Source organism: Cherax quadricarinatus, chromosome 56 (assembly GCF_038502225.1).
Source record: "Cherax quadricarinatus isolate ZL_2023a chromosome 56, ASM3850222v1, whole genome shotgun sequence".
NCBI classification, from domain to species: domain Eukaryota; kingdom Metazoa; phylum Arthropoda; class Malacostraca; order Decapoda; family Parastacidae; genus Cherax; species Cherax quadricarinatus.
This window is the reverse complement of record NC_091347.1, coordinates 12,673,368-12,689,882: the sequence shown is the minus strand read 5'-3', so window position 1 is coordinate 12,689,882 and position 16,515 is coordinate 12,673,368.

Below are 16,515 nucleotides of genomic sequence, written 5' to 3'. Positions count from 1 at the left end.
TGGAAGACAGCAAATGTAGTCCCAATTTTTAAAAAAGGAGACAGACATGAAGCATTAAACTACAGACCAGTGTCACTGACATGTATAGTATGCAAAATCATGGAGAAGATTATCAGGAGAAGAGTGGTGGAACACCTAGAAAGGAACGATCTCATCAACAGCAGCCAACATGGTTTCAGGGACGGGAAATCCTGTGTCACAAACCTACTGGAGTTCTATGACATGGTGACAGCAGTAAGACAAGAGAGAGAGGGGTGGGTGGATTGCATTTTCTTGGACTGCAAGAAGGCGTTTGACACAGTTCCACACAAGAGATTGGTGCAAAAACTGGAGGACCAAGCAGGGATAACAGGGAAGGCACTACAATGGATCAGGGAATACTTGTCAGGAAGACAGCAGCGAGTCATGGTACGTGGCGAGGTGTCAGAGTGGGCACCTGTGACCAGCGGGGTCCCACAGGGGTCAGTCCTAGGACCAGTGCTGTTTCTGGTATTTGTGAACGACATGACGGAAGGAATAGACTCTGAGGTGTCCCTGTTTGCAGATGACGTGAAGTTGATGAGAAGAATTCACTCGATCGAAGACCAGGCAGAACTACAAAGGGATCTGGACAGGCTGCAGACCTGGTCCAGCAATTGGCTCCTGGAGTTCAATCCCACCAAGTGCAAAGTCATGAAGATTGGGGAAGGGCAAAGAAGGCCGCAGACGGAGTACAGTCTAGGGGGTCAGAGACTACAAACCTCACTCAAGGAAAAAGATCTTGGGGTGAGTATAACACCAGGCACATCTCCTGAAGCGCACATCAACCAAATAACTGCTGCAGCATATGGGCGCCTAGCAAACCTCAGAACAGCATTCCGACATCTTAATAAGGAATCGTTCAGGACCCTGTACACCGTATACGTTAGGCCCATATTGGAGTATGCGGCACCAGTTTGGAACCCACACCTAGCCAAGCACGTAAAGAAACTAGAGAAAGTGCAAAGGTTTGCAACAAGACTAGTCCCAGAGCTAAGAGGTATGTCCTACGAGGAGAGGTTAAGGGAAATCAACCTGACGACACTGGAGGACAGGAGAGATAGGGGGACATGATAACGACATACAAAATACTGAGGGGAATTGACAAGGTGGACAAAGACAGGATGTTCCAGAGATTGGACACAGTAACAAGGGGACACAGTTGGAAGCTAAAGACACAGATGAATCACAGGGATGTTAGGAAGTATTTCTTCAGCCACAGAGTAGTCAGTAAGTGGAATAGTTTGGGAAGCGATGTAGTGGAGGCAGGATCCATACATAGCTTTAAGCAGAGGTATGATAAAGCTCACGGCTCGGGGAGAGTGACCTAGTAGCGATCAGTGAAGAGGCTGGGCCAGGAGCTCGGACTCGACCCCCGCAACCTCAACTAGGTGAGTACAACTAGGTGAGTACACACACACACAAACACACACACACACATAAACACATCCATACACACATCCACACACACTCATGCACACATCCTCACACACACACACACACACACACGCACACACACACACACACACACACTCATCCACCGTTTGGAACCCACACCTAGCCAAGCAAGTAAAGAAACTAGAGAAAGCGAAAAGGTTTGCAACAAGACTAGTCCCAGAGCTAAAAGGTATGTCCTACGAGAAGAGGTTAAGGGAAATCAACCTGACGACACTGGAGGACAGGAGAGATAGGGGGACATGATAACGACATACAAAATACTGAGAGGAATTGACAAGATGGACAAAGACAGGATGTTCCAGAGATTGGACACAGTAACAAGGGGACACAGTTGGAAGTTGAAGACACAGATGAATCACAGGGATGTTAGGAAGTATTTCTTCAGCCACAGAGTAGTCAGTAAGTGGAATAGTTTGGGAAGCGATGTAGTGGAGGCAGGATCCATACATAGCTTTAAGCAGAGGTATGATAAAGCTCACGGCTCAGGGAGAGTGACCTAGTAGCGATCAGTGAAGAGGCGGGGCCAGGAGCTCGGACTCGACCCCCGCAACCTCAATTAGGTGAGTACAACTAGGTGAGTACACACACACACACACACACACACACACACACACACACACACACACAGTCACAGAAACCCATCACACACATTAAAAAACATACATTTAAATAGTGTAAGCATATAAACAGAGAGTGTAAATAGTGAGTGTGTGTGTGTGTGTGTGTGTAAACAAAGTGCGTGTAAACAGAGTGCGTGAAAACAATGTGTAAACAGATGTGTACAAATTTGGTTGCAAATGTCAACCTCTGGAATGAATTAAAACTTAATAAAGTTTTTTCAACAGCTCAGTTACGAGACAACTCTTATTACTTTTTACTTTATACCTCAATGGTTATTACGAGACTCTCGTTAGTGTTACCTTACAGTCAACTAATGGTAATTACGAGACTCTCGTTAGTGTCACCTTACAGTCAACTAAGGGTAATTACGAGACTCTCGTTAGTGTCACCTTACAATCAAGTAAGGGTTATTACGAGACTCTCGTTAGTGTCACCTTACAATCAAGTAAGGGTAATTACGAGACTCTCGTTAGTGTCACCTTACAATCAAGTAAGGGTAATTACGAGACTCTCGTTAGTGTCACCTTACAGTCAACTAAGAGTAATTACGAGACTCTCGTTAGTGTCACCTTACAATCAACTAAGGGTAATTACGAGACTCTCGTTAGTGTCACCTTACAATCAACTAAGGGTTATTACGAGACTCTCGTTAGTGTTACCTTACAATCAACTGAGGGTAATTACGAGACTCTCGTTAGTGTTACCTTACAATCAACTAAGGGTAATTACGAGACTCTCGTTAGTGTTACCTTACAATCAACTAAGGGTAATTACGAGACTCTCGTTAGTGTCACCTTACAATCAACTAAGGGTTATTACGAGACTCTCGTTAGTGTTACCTTACAATCAACTAAGGGTAATTACGAGACTCTCGTTAGTGTCATCTTACAATCAAGTAAGGGTAATTACGAGACTCTCGTTAGTGTCACCTTACAATCAACTAAGGGTAATTACGAGACTCTCGTTAGTGTCACCTTACAATCAACTAAGGGTAATTACGAGACTCTCGTTAGTGTCACCTTACAGTCAACTAAGGGTAATTACGAGACTCTCGTTAGTGTCACCTTACAGTCAACTAAGGGTAATTACGAGACTCTCGTTAGTGTCACCTTACAGTCAACTAAGGGTAATTACGAGACTCTCGTTAGTGTCACCTTACAATCAACTAAGGGTAATTATGAGACTCTCGTTAGTGTTACCTTACAATCAACTAAGGGTAATTACGAGACTCTCGTTAGTGTCACCTTACAATCAACTAAGGGTAATTACGAGACTCTCGTTAGTGTCACCTTACAGTCAACTAAGGGTAATTACGAGACTCTCGTTAGTGTCACCTTACAGTCAACTAAGGGTAATTACGAGACTCTCGTTAGTGTCACCTTACAATCAAGTAAGGGTAATTACGAGACTCTCGTTAGTGTCACCTTACAGTCAACTAAGGGTAATTACGAGACTCTCGTTAGTGTCACCTTACAGTCAACTAAGGGTAATTACGAGACTCTCGTTAGTGTCACCTTACAGTCAACTAAGGGTAATTACGAGACTCTCGTTAGTGTCACCTTACAATCAACTAAGGGTAATTACGAGACTCTCGTTAGTGTCACCTTACAGTCAACTAAGGGTAATTACGAGACTCTCGTTAGTGTCACCTTACAGTCAACTAAGGGTAATTACGAGACTCTCGTTAGTGTCACCTTACAGTCAACTAAGGGTAATTACGAGACTCTCGTTAGTGTCACCTTACAATCAACTAAGGGTAATTACGAGACTCTCGTTAGTGTCACCTTACAGTCAACTAAGAGTAATTACGAGACTCTCGTTAGTGTCACCTTACAGTCAACTAAGAGTAATTACGAGACTCTCGTTAGTGTTACCTTACAGTCAACTAAGAGTAATTACGAGACTCTCGTTAGTGTTACCTTACAGTCAACTAAGAGTAATTACGAGACTCTCGTTAGTGTTACCTTACAGTCAACTAAGGGTAATTACGAGACTCTCGTTAGTGTTACCTTACAGTCAACTAAGGGTAATTACGAGACTCTCGTTAGTGTTACCTTACAGTCAACTAAGAGTAATTACGAGACTCTCGTTAGTGTTACCTTACAGTCAACTTAGAGTAATTACGAGACTCTCGTTAGTGTTACCTTACAGTCAACTAAGAGTAATTACGAGACTCTCGTTAGTGTTACCTTACAGTCAACTAAGGGTAATTACGAGACTCTCGTTAGTGTTACCTTACAGTCAACTAAGAGTAATTACGAGACTCTCGTTAGTGTTACCTTACAGTCAACTTAGAGTAATTACGAGACTCTCGTTAGTGTCACCTTACAATCAACTAAGAGTAATTACGAGACTCTCGTTAGTGTCACCTTACAATCAACTAAGGGTAATTACGAGACTCTCGTTAGTGTCACCTTACAGTCAACTAAGGGTAATTACGAGACTCTCGTTAGTGTCACCTTACAGTCAACTAAGAGTAATTACGAGACTCTCGTTAGTGTCACCTTACAATCAACTAAGAGTAATTACGAGACTCTCGTTAGTGTCACCTTACAATCAACTAAGGGTAATTACGAGACTCTCGTTAGTGTCACCTTACAGTCAACTAAGAGTAATTACGAGACTCACGTTAGATTTTACAGATCAGTTAAAGGTACATAATTATCACACTGATGTTTCTCAAAGCTGCCACTTTCCTTACTCTTTCCGCTACCCTTCCCTTCCCCTTCCCTTCCCTTCCCCTACCCTTCCCTTCCCCTACCCTTCCCCAACACTACCCTTCCATACCCATCCCCTACCTTTCCCCTACCCATCCCCTACCCTTCTCCTATGCTTCTCACCCCCTGCCATTCCCTCCTTCTATATTCCATTCATCTTACTCCATCTCCTTCCATTCGCTATCTGACCTGATAAAACTGAATCATACCTCACAAGTAACTGGAGGTGCATCTCATGGTACGAGAGGTATTGTAGCTATCATAATACACGTTACTAATGGTAAAAACATAGACTGAATCTCTAGTTTAACCCTTTGAGGGTTTTCGTCGTACTAGTACGTCTTACGCGTAGGGGTTTTTGACGTACTAGTACTCATAAATTCTAGCGACCTCAAATCTAGTGGGAGAAAGCTGGTAGGCCTTCATATGAAAGAATGGGTCTATGTGGTCAGTGTGCACAGTCTAAAAAAAATCCTGCAGCAAACGGTGCATAATGAGAAAAAAAAAACTTTTTCCATTTTTTTTTAATAAATCAGCGACTTTGCAGTGTATTTTCGTATGGTATTTATTGTTGTATTCTAGTTTTCTTGGTCTCATTTTATAGAATGGAAGACATATTACTGAAATTGAGATGATTTTGACTGGTTTTACAATGAAAGGTGCCTTGAAATTGAGCTCAAAGTAGCAGAAATGTTCGATTTTTACCAAACTTCAAAAGTAAACAAATCGTGCCAAGCGTGCAATACACGTCAACTGGTGAGTCTAATATTCTTTCACAAGTGCACCAATAATATTTATACCATTTTTTACACTAATGCAGTAGTCTGCATAACAGTAAATCTTATATTTTTTGTGAGAATAAAAATTCAAAGTGGAAAGCAAAAGAATATAAGAGGGGCCTTGAGACATGACTAATGACTAGAGGAAATGTCATTTTAGTGCCAGGAATGTCTTTCTTGTTTATTCTGGACCCTATTCCGAAATTGGCATCTTTTGAAATTTGTGTGAAATTGGCAAAATTGCTAAATTCTGACCACTGTACTGGATAGTTGAATTTATAAATGGGTGGTTTCTTGCACCCATTCGATAGAAAAAATGGAGATCTAGCGAAATATTCATGTTTTTTGTCGACTAGTACAGTGAAATTGGCCGAAAATGGGGCTCAAAGTGGGCAAAATCGCCGATCCGTAAACATCGCCGAGACCGCTAACTTTGCGAGAGCATAATTCCGTAAGTTTTCTATCAAATTTCAAACTTTTGGTGTCGTTATGATCGGGAAAAGATTCTCTATCTTTTCATAAGAGAAAATAATTTTTTTTTTTTTTTAAATTTGGCCGACCCTGAGAACGAGTTTCGGAGAGGGCCTGTCGACCCTCAAAGGGTTAAAGACCCAAAAACCTAACTTAACCTAACCTAACTTAAACCTAACTTATATCTAACCTAAACTTAACCTAACTTAAACTTAACCTAACCTTAAACTAACCTAAACCTAACCTAAACCTAACCTGTACCTAACCTCACTTAAACTAGTTTAAACCTAACCTGAACCTAACCTAACCTGTAACTAACCTATCCTAACTTAATCCATTTATCATTCTTGAATGATAGAATGAACCTTGTGTTCGAAGACCCACGACACCTGTTGTCCAGTTCACCAAGCAGCAGGTAGGTACTGGGTGTTAGTCGACTGGTGTGGGTCACATCCTGGGGGACAAGATTGAGGACCCCAATGGAAATAAGTTAGACAGTCCTCGATGACGCATTGACTTTCTTGGGTTATCCTGGGTAGCTAACCCTTCGGGGTTAAAAATCCGAACGAAATCTTATCTTATCTCATCTCATCCTTGGAAAGAGGGTCGGGTGACAGAATACAGCCTCTCTCTCTCTCTCTCTCTCTCTCTCTCTCTCTCTCTCTCTCTCTCTCTCTCTCTCTCTCTCTCTCTCATAAGAACATAAGAACATAAGAAAGGAGGAACACTGCAGCAGGCCTGTTGGCCCATACTAGGCAGGTCCTTTACAATTCATCCCACTAACAAACATTTGACCAACCCAATTTTCAATGCTACTCAAGAAATAAGCTCTGATGTGTAAGTCCCACTCAAATCCAACCCCTCCCACTCATGTACTTATCCAACCTAAATTTGAAACTACCCAAAGTCCTAGCCTCAATAACCCAACTAGGTAGACTGTTCCACTCATCTACTACCCTATTTCCAAACCAATACTTTCCTATGTCCTATCTAAATCTAAACTTATCTAATTTAAATCCATTACTGCGGGTTCTCTCTTGGAGAGATATCCTCAAGACCTTGTTAATATCCCCTTTATTAATACCTATCTTCCACTTATACACTTCGATCAGGTCTCCCCTCATTCTTCGTCTAACAAGTGAATGTAACTTAAGAGTCTTCAATCTTTCTTCATAAGGAAGATTTCTAATGCTATGTATTAATTTAGTCATCCTACGCTTAATGTTTTCTAACGAATTTATATCCATTCTGTAATATGGAGACCAGAATTGAGCTGCATAATCTAGGTGAGGCCTTACTAATGATGTATAAAGCTGTTAGGTAAGACACATATGCAACAGTTAGGTATCTTTATTTCGAAACGTTTCGCCTACACAGTAGGCTTCTTCAGTCGAGTACAGAAAAGTTGATAGAAGCAGAAGATACTTGAAGACGATGTAATCAGTCCATCACCCTTAAAGTTTTGAGGTGGTCAGTCCCTCAGTCTGGAGAAGAGCATTGTTCCATAGAATGAAACAATATTGTTTCATTCTATGGAACAATGCTCTTCTCCAGACTGAGGGACTGACCACCTCAAAACTTTAAGGGTGATGGACTGATTACATCGTCTTCAAGTATCTTCTGCTTCTATCAACTTTTCTGTACTCGACTGAAGAAGCCTACTGTGTAGGCGAAACGTTTCGAAATAAAGATACCTAACTGTTGCATATGTGTCTTACCTAACAACCTGTCGGTATTTTATACCATTTTAATGTTCAATGTATAAAGCTGCAGTATGACCTCTGGACTTCTGTTGCTTACACTTCTTGATATAAATCCCAGTAATCTATTTGCCTTATTACGTACGCTTAGGCATTGCTGTCTTGGTTTAAGGTTGCTGCTTACCATGGCAATATAAACACAAATGCAGTATAATGTGATCCTTTATTGACTACGTTTCGCCCACACAGTGGGCTTTTTCAAGTCACAAACAGAACTACCTGGGGTGAACGAACGAACGAAAGTTCAGGTAAGATCCCAAATGGGATGAGCGGGGAAGACGGGACAGACGAAGAATAGTGCTGGAGAGGAGTGTTCTTAGTCGTAGAAATAGAGCCAGGGCTTAACCCAGCAGCAAAGGCGATCGTGGGACAGATATGAAAAGAGAAATTCCGGTTCTTCTGTTGGGACTCCGGTGGGGTGAGCTGGGAGTAAGGGACTTGCGACCTTTAGAGCTAGAGAGGAGTGCAGAACTGAGTCATGTCTTAACCCAAAAAAGCTAAGGCGAACGTGGGTCAGAGAATGGTACCTGTCTTAGAAGGTACCTGTCAGCGGATCCAAGGTTATTTGTAAGTAGGGTTTTTTTTTATATTTTATTTAAAACAGTGCGATACAAATAGCAGAAATATATTAAAAGATACACGACAAAAGCTTACTGCACTAGAATTTCACTTAACCCGAAACCTAATATTGATACCATACTGCACAGTGGTAATATTGATACCATACTGCACAGTGGTAATATTGATACCATACTGCACAGTGGTAATACACACACACCCAACACACTGTATATTACAATGGTAATACACTCTCACACACAACACACCGTATATTACAGTGAATATACACTCACACTCAACACTATACATTACAGTGATATTGTTTTATTTGTTAAAGAACATCTCTAACAAGGTTACTTATACAAAACATCAAACACTGGAAATTATAAAGATTGTACAATAAAAGAAGAGATATAAAAAAAAACTAAACACGCACAATGACACACATACACAAGCACACATAGGTGAGGTTTCTGCCTGTCAACACACACGTATGAGAGACTAAATCTAAGATCTCAGGTGCTTAACAGAGCACCACGATACTCAAACATTAATTTAGGCGATTATCACAAGATCTTAACATACATAGGTATTTAGGATACAAAGAAGGAAACGGGATAATACTAAAAGTCACAATAAAAACATCCAATATAACAAAACAAAACTACGATGTGAAATTTTACATCTCAGCGGAACTAAGAAAAAATGATGCAAGTAGTTACATGTAATATAATATTACTGAAAAGCACACTGTAACACAGCATAAAATATAACAAAATAAGAACCAGTAGCTTATGCTAGGAAAAACTTTTTTTTTTTTTTTATAAACATTACACTTGAATCAAAATCATTAAAGACACCTATAACATATTTGAGTCATTGAAAATTTTCATCATAAAGTCCTTGAAATGATTTATGCATGATAAATGATAATATGCAATCGTAGTACAACACATTTCTAAATGATAACTTTTTAGTTCCTGAAACCCTCGGGGCAATAACCATATTGCCCATAGATATCAAAACTCAATTATACATCCTTATAAACAGCACTCCATGCTCACACCCAAGTCTAGGAAAATAGCCCGTTGTGTCCCCTTACCCATTTTGCAAATCCCATAAATCCCTTAATGTGAAATTTCGATAACCCTCACTAAAATCTCTCTCCCATCTCCCTCCATACACCCCTTTATTCCTACACTGTGTCCTATAAAAAGTTGCTGCCAACGCATTAATTCTTGCACGCACGTCCGCCTCCCTCATAGCCCACATCATGTATATATAATCCGTAATCATATACCCAATCGCATTCTCAACCCTTTTATTCACCCCAGTTATATCTAAACTTAAAACCCTCAAGACCTGCAAACCCCCTCCCCCCACTAACCTTAAAACCTTACCCATCCAAACCCTTATAAGTTCAATACAATCGCAAAAATACACCGTATGATAAATAGTCGCCAATCCTCCACAATCCTTGCATTCCCCATCCTCTCGTATTCTCTTATAGAATAAAACCATTCCTGACGGCAATATTCCATGTAAAAATCTATACATAACTTCTCTGACTTTAGGTTTTAAACGCAATTTGTTTAAACGCCCCCAAATATTACGCCAATCATACATCGGATATACTCCTTCTACCGCCGCTACCAAAGCCTTACCATCTGCCCTATCAAGATTTCTCAATTTAATATGTAAAGGATCCCTCACGTTTATAAATACCCGTAACATTGCCTCACCTATCATGAACTCCCTACCCCCCCACCACCGTCGCATATCCTGATGTATTCTATGAAGACCGTCTCCTTTCACCCCTCCCTCCCGCTTATAACTATGTTTTAAATACATACTTATTATCCTCTTTTCGACATCTATAAGACCCAGCCCTCCACGGCCAACCGGGAGTGTGACAACCGCTCTACTTAACCATTCGCTCCCTGTTCCCCAAATGAATCTAAAAACACTTTTTTGTAGCCTTTTTAACTCACAACGAAGTATCGGAAATATTACCGTAACATGCCATAGTTTACTATATAATAGCACATTCGTTGTAATCACCCTTTGTTGCAAACTTAAATTAGCAGCTCTTAAACCACTGAGGCGCTTCAGAACACTGTCAACGATACGCACGGAATTTATTTGCTGTGCTAACTTGAAATCATTTACATAAACGATCCCACATATCTTTATTTGGTCCACCCTTTTCCACCTTTCAGCAACCATTCCGTCCTCACGTGACCCTTTTCCAAGATTCATATACTTTGTTTTCCCCATGTTGATCGTCATGCCAGTAGCTTTTTCAAAAACTTTCACTAACGTTTCTACCCGAATCAAATCCATGTTTTCTCTCACCAAAATCGTCGTATCGTCGACATATCCAACAATGCCCGCTCCCCCATCCCTTACATTACCCATCCCCTTTGCTTCCAATAAAACCCTTATCCCTCTATAAAAGGGATCTTGAAAACAAGCAAAAAAAATTTGTGAAAGGGGACAACCTTGACGCAAACCCCTTCCCATCTGAATTCGATCTCCCAACCTCCCATTCACCTGCACACGCAAGGTTGCCTCCTGATACATTAATTTGGCCCATGATATAATTTCCGCACCAAACCCCTGCCATCTCATGATCTTCCATAACGTCTCCCGTTCCACACTATCATATGCCGCCTCCCAATCTATAGCCAATACCCCCCCCTTTCCTAATCTTACTCTTTCTTCAATAAAACTTCTAATCATACCGTGACCTTCATACATAGACCTGCCCGGCACCCCATATTGTCCCTTGTCAATCACTCTGCCCAGGACTTTTTTTATTCTGTTAGCCAAGATCCTTCCAAAAATTTTATAGTCACCACATAATAACGAGATTGCACGATAATCTTTAACCGTTAATGGCTCGCCTTTAGGAACTAGGACGACCACAGCCAACCTTTGTTGTTCCCCTAAAACCCCATCCCGCTTCATTATATTGAATAAACGTACCAAAAACCCCTTTAAAACGTTCCAATTTTGAAGATAAAAGTCGCTGGGCAACCCATCAATTCCTGGCGCCTTACCCAATTGCGCCCCAGATAAAGCCTCCCAAGTCTCACACTCCGTTATCGGCCCTCCCAACATCAAACGATCATGCTCCTCCAGCTCACACTGCACAAACCTACCGATTGACTGCAATGCAATTTCACTTATTCCAACACTTTGCGTTTTCAATTTAACCCATGCATCTATATACCCACTCATACCCTCCGTCGTCGTCAACTCCTGATTCACTCTATACCCCTGCATACCTACCTGAACATTCAACCCCATTAACTCCATTGCTTTGCGACGTCTGTGTTGATTCCTCAACACACACGCCGACGGCCGATCTCCCCACAAAACCTCTTCGATTCCACCCTTAAGCCTTTCCCCATCAAACCTTTCGTTTTGTAAATTTCGTAGTTGCTCCTTAATTCTTTCAATTTCTATAACAGGATAATTAGCATTCGCTTGTACATAGCAGTCGCGCAACTGCCCCTCTAAATATCGTTGGAAACCGTATTGTAACTGACTATATCTCACTCCTTGACTAATATAATATTCCTTAATTCGCTTTTTGGCTATCGTTTCCCACCAATTAACCAAATCCACATCTCTAGGTGCTTCAACCACAAGGCGTTCCCACATATGCCCAAAAGACAAAAGACTTTCCTCCCTCTTCAATAACTTTACATTTAATTTCCAAAAAGATGGACCCCTTCTAGGCACACCCTCAATATCTACATCCATTACAACTCCTCTATGATCCGAAAAAACCACATTTATCACATTCACTCTCCGCACTGTAACCGCACTAGACACGTACATTCTATCCAATCTCGCCGCATAATCTCGTCTAATAAAAGTATGCTCCACCATGCCACCCCCCCCACACACATCCATTAAACCCACACTCGTCAATAAATCTCCCAGGAATCCCAAGCAACAACCTGCTCCTCGAGGCTCCACATCTTTTCGTCGTATTACACAATTCCAGTCGCCCCCTATTATCGCTACATTTGGTAAACTACGTAGATAATATACTAATACATCTTGTACAAAATGAGTTTTAAGTCGTACATCTCCCTCGGCCGGCCCATATACACATACAAAACTTATGTGTGCTCTACCCCATAAACCATCCACCCTAATCACTCTCCCCTCCCCCCTTTCACTATGGCGTACTACAAACGGGCTATTTTCCTTTACCAGAATGGCGACGCCTCCTTTTAACCTCGTCGCATATTCCATATACACATCATAACCATCCATTTCTAACTCATATCCAATTCTGTAATTGTGTTCTTGGATAAATACCACATCCACATCTAGACGCACCAAAAATTCATTAAACCACTTTCGCTTCCGCTCAGATCTCAAACCGTTAATATTTATTGTCAAAACCTTAAAGTCAATTAATGGGGTTTTCCTTTCGTTCTAGGTATAGACTTTTCACTTATACATTTTACACCACCTCTATCCCTCCCCCCTTTTTTGGGAACCACCTTGATAAACCCTTGTTTCGTGGATTCTCTGTTCCCTGTCCTCTGTACATCCGCCCAAGACTTTTTTCCTGGCCTTTGGGCAGGAGTAAGCACGTCGTCTGAGTCTGATGGGGTCGCAGTTCGCTTTCGCGTCCTACCCTCCACCTGCATTGGGATTTCTTTAGTACTATCGTGATGCACCTCCACTTCTGCTACATTTACCGTCATACCATGCGACACACTAGACTCAATGCTTCCATCCGTCGCCTCACCATGATGTTCAACCGATCCCAAAATTGCACCTGGATCCTCCACATGGTTGACGATCGACTCGTCTAACAAAACATCCAGTGCCTTCACTAAAGACGCCGCTACATCCTCTTCCCCCATAGTGGGCAGAGTCTCTTCCAATACTTTATTTATGTCCAGTGACGGTGATTCTTCTCGCTGTTTTGCATCCTCCAAAGCATTCTCCTGCGCTTTTTCTACCTCTTCACTCCAAGATGTCCGTTGTCGAGACGGGTGAGCATAAGACTGTTCTCGTCCCTCAACTTCCTCGACTTCTTCCGGTTGTTGCTGTTGCGATATTTGGAGATTCCCACGACGCTTACCACACTGTGCCGCTATGTGGTCATACGACCCACACAGCCGACACGTACGACGTTGCCCCGCATATGTCACATATACTTGAGTTCGAAATGCTTGCAGCATAATATAGGACGGTATGGGGTGGCGTAAGGTCATTTTGACTGAATATGTTCCCTCCAAACTTCCAGCATAAGGTCCAGCGGCCCACCGACCTGCAGAGGCCATATGAACCGTACCATAATTACGTAGTTCATCTTTTATAACAAAATCAGTCGCTTCAAAAGGCACATTCTTGATTTTTACCCATGTGTAGTATCTTGATACATCATGAAGACGTACTGATACAGCTGAATTGACGGCTATAATGGTCTCTTGATACTTATCCACCACTGCTTCGTAGACATTTGCTGACGTCATTTTAACGAAAATCCGTGTCGTCCCATTAAGTGCTACACCACATATCTCTTCATTTGCGATACCGTAGGTATCACGGATAATCGCCGGTAGTAACAAATCCATCGTGGCTCCCGTGACAGCCCCACGGGTCAACTCAACGCAAACAGTGTTGATGCGCCTGTTGCTATGCAGCGCCATGTTGGAAAATGAGCAGCACACGTCCTCACTACTCAATGACTGTTGACGAACTGGTGTAGCTCGCCTGAAACAGCAGAGGGGTGCAGAGCACAACCGCACTCTACCGTGGTCAGGCAGCGAATGTAAGTAGGGTTATGTGGCATGCAAAGAGTACGTAACCTTTATTCGGCGCATGGACACACCCTCATTTACAGGCTATCTCCCCCAACCAGCGAACCAGGTTGCTAAGAGTTGATGATGGGGCCCCATCGTTCAACTAGTGACCAGGTTCTAGCCAATAAGAAGGTGGGATTGACAATCGCAGAGGTTATGTGGATACCGCTCTCCTGTCTGCCCTTGTCATTCCCACTCTAGAGCTGGTTGAAGCACGGTCTGCTATCTTGTGGCTTCTATTTCTGCCTTGCTTTCCGTGGAGTGCACTATATTTATCACTGTACATAGTGTACATATTGCTGTTATAATTGGTGAAGGATAATATAAGTCTAAACTTTTTCTACTGTGTTTATTTGCTCCCATTACACCTGGGATAACAGGCCATTTGAAATCCTAGGTTGTAATATGGGTAGCCTGTCCGAGAGCTGGACTTAGAGAAACGGTTGAGCTTAGGGTGAAGCTTGTAGCAGGAACATTGTGTAGCTTGCTGTTTCGCTTCGCTTTACAAATTTTGCGTGTCAGTTGCTTATGATCAGCCTTGCTATTGTGTGATCGTTCAACAGCTCGCTACTAGCTTGTTCAGTGTGCTCGCTTCGCTACGGTCAATCTTGTGTGCAGTCGGCTTTGCTTGTATGCGTATTCTGCAATCGTACTGTGCATAGCTAAGCGTGTTCTGCAAATTAACGTGTTACGTTGGGGTATTCGTACTGTGCATAGCGAATAACTTATGCCACCTAGACGAGTCAGACGCCTGGTGTCGGCATATACTTTGCATAACCTACCTAAATTGTCCCTACAGCGTTGTTGGCAAATTGCTCGTTCCATTGGCATTCCCTATAAACGCACTCTTACAGCTGCGCAACTGCGTTCACTTATTGCTGACATACTTATTGAAGAAGAGATGGCACATCAAACTCCTCCCTTTACGGGAGCTAGGGAAAAAACTACTATGTTCTCGCAGGAGGAAGATGATACACCTACGGAGCAAAATGGTCAGTATAGTGCACATGGGTTGTCTCAGGGTGAATCAGCGTCGTTGGCACTTCAGCTGGCAAAAATCAATCTTGAGCAAACTAGGGAACAGAGAGCATTCGCAAGGGAAGAATTTGATAGGGAAAGAGAAAGGAGGCAGTTTTCGCATTCTGTAAACGATTTCAGTTTACAAAAAGCAGTACAGCTTGTTCCCCGCTTCAATGAGGCCGAACCAGAGCAATTTTTCGAAAGCTTCGAAAATCAGGCTCGAGCCTTGAGGTGGCCGGAACAGCACTGGGCAGCGTTGGTTCATACAGCATTATTGGGTAAGGCACAGGAATTTACGTCGGTATTAACTGACGCTGAATTCTCTGATTATCAAGTAGTGAAGACCACAGTGTTGGGAGCATATACATGTATCCCAGCTAAATATCGTAAGACCTTCAAATTGAACAGGCGGCAGCTTGGTCAATCCCTGGTGGACTTTGTGAGACAGCAAACCAAAGCTTTTACCAGCTGGTATAAAGCGAGTGGTGTCTCTAACTTTGAGGAGCTGGTGCAGCTTATTCTGATTGATAACCTGCTGGAGTCTGTGGGACCAGAGGTTCGTGTCTTTCTGCAGGATCGTGACTTAACCACTGCATTGGAGGCGGCCAGGTTGGCTGATACCTTCGAAACGAACCGCTCCTTGTCCGAGCGGTCCCGTCTCTCTTTTCAACAGTCTGGCGTGAGCAGAGATCGACAACATTGGAGAATGAAGTGCCAGCCGGAGGGAGAGCGTCTACGACATCCAACCAAGTCACCTGGTGAGCCACGCTTCTCAACATATGGTCCCCCTGCGGAGAGGCAAACTACTTATGGAGCATCTCGACAACAATATCCAGAGAGGCACCAGCCAGAACGACACCACTTGCAACGTCATCAGGGAGTAAAGGGCAAGCCTGTCGTCTGCTTCAGGTGTAATAAAGTAGGTCATATCAGTTCCAACTGCCCCCAAAAACCTCAACCCATCGGGAAAATCTCTAATATCCCTAGTAACATGTCCCCTAGAGAAGTAGAAAAAGGTATGGCCCCTTATTATTGCGAAAGTCTTATTTCCCTTCAGGAAAACTCAGAACCAACTAAAGTAAATACCTTTAGAGATACTGGAGCATATTGCTCACTTGTCAGAGAAGGAATATTACCCCTTTCAGAGAATACTTCCTTGAATTCCTCAGTTTTATTGGAAGCCTATGGAGGAACTATATATTCTGTTCCTTTGCATAAAATTTATGTACAGTGCAAATATTACACTGGGTACTTGACTGTAGGTATCTCA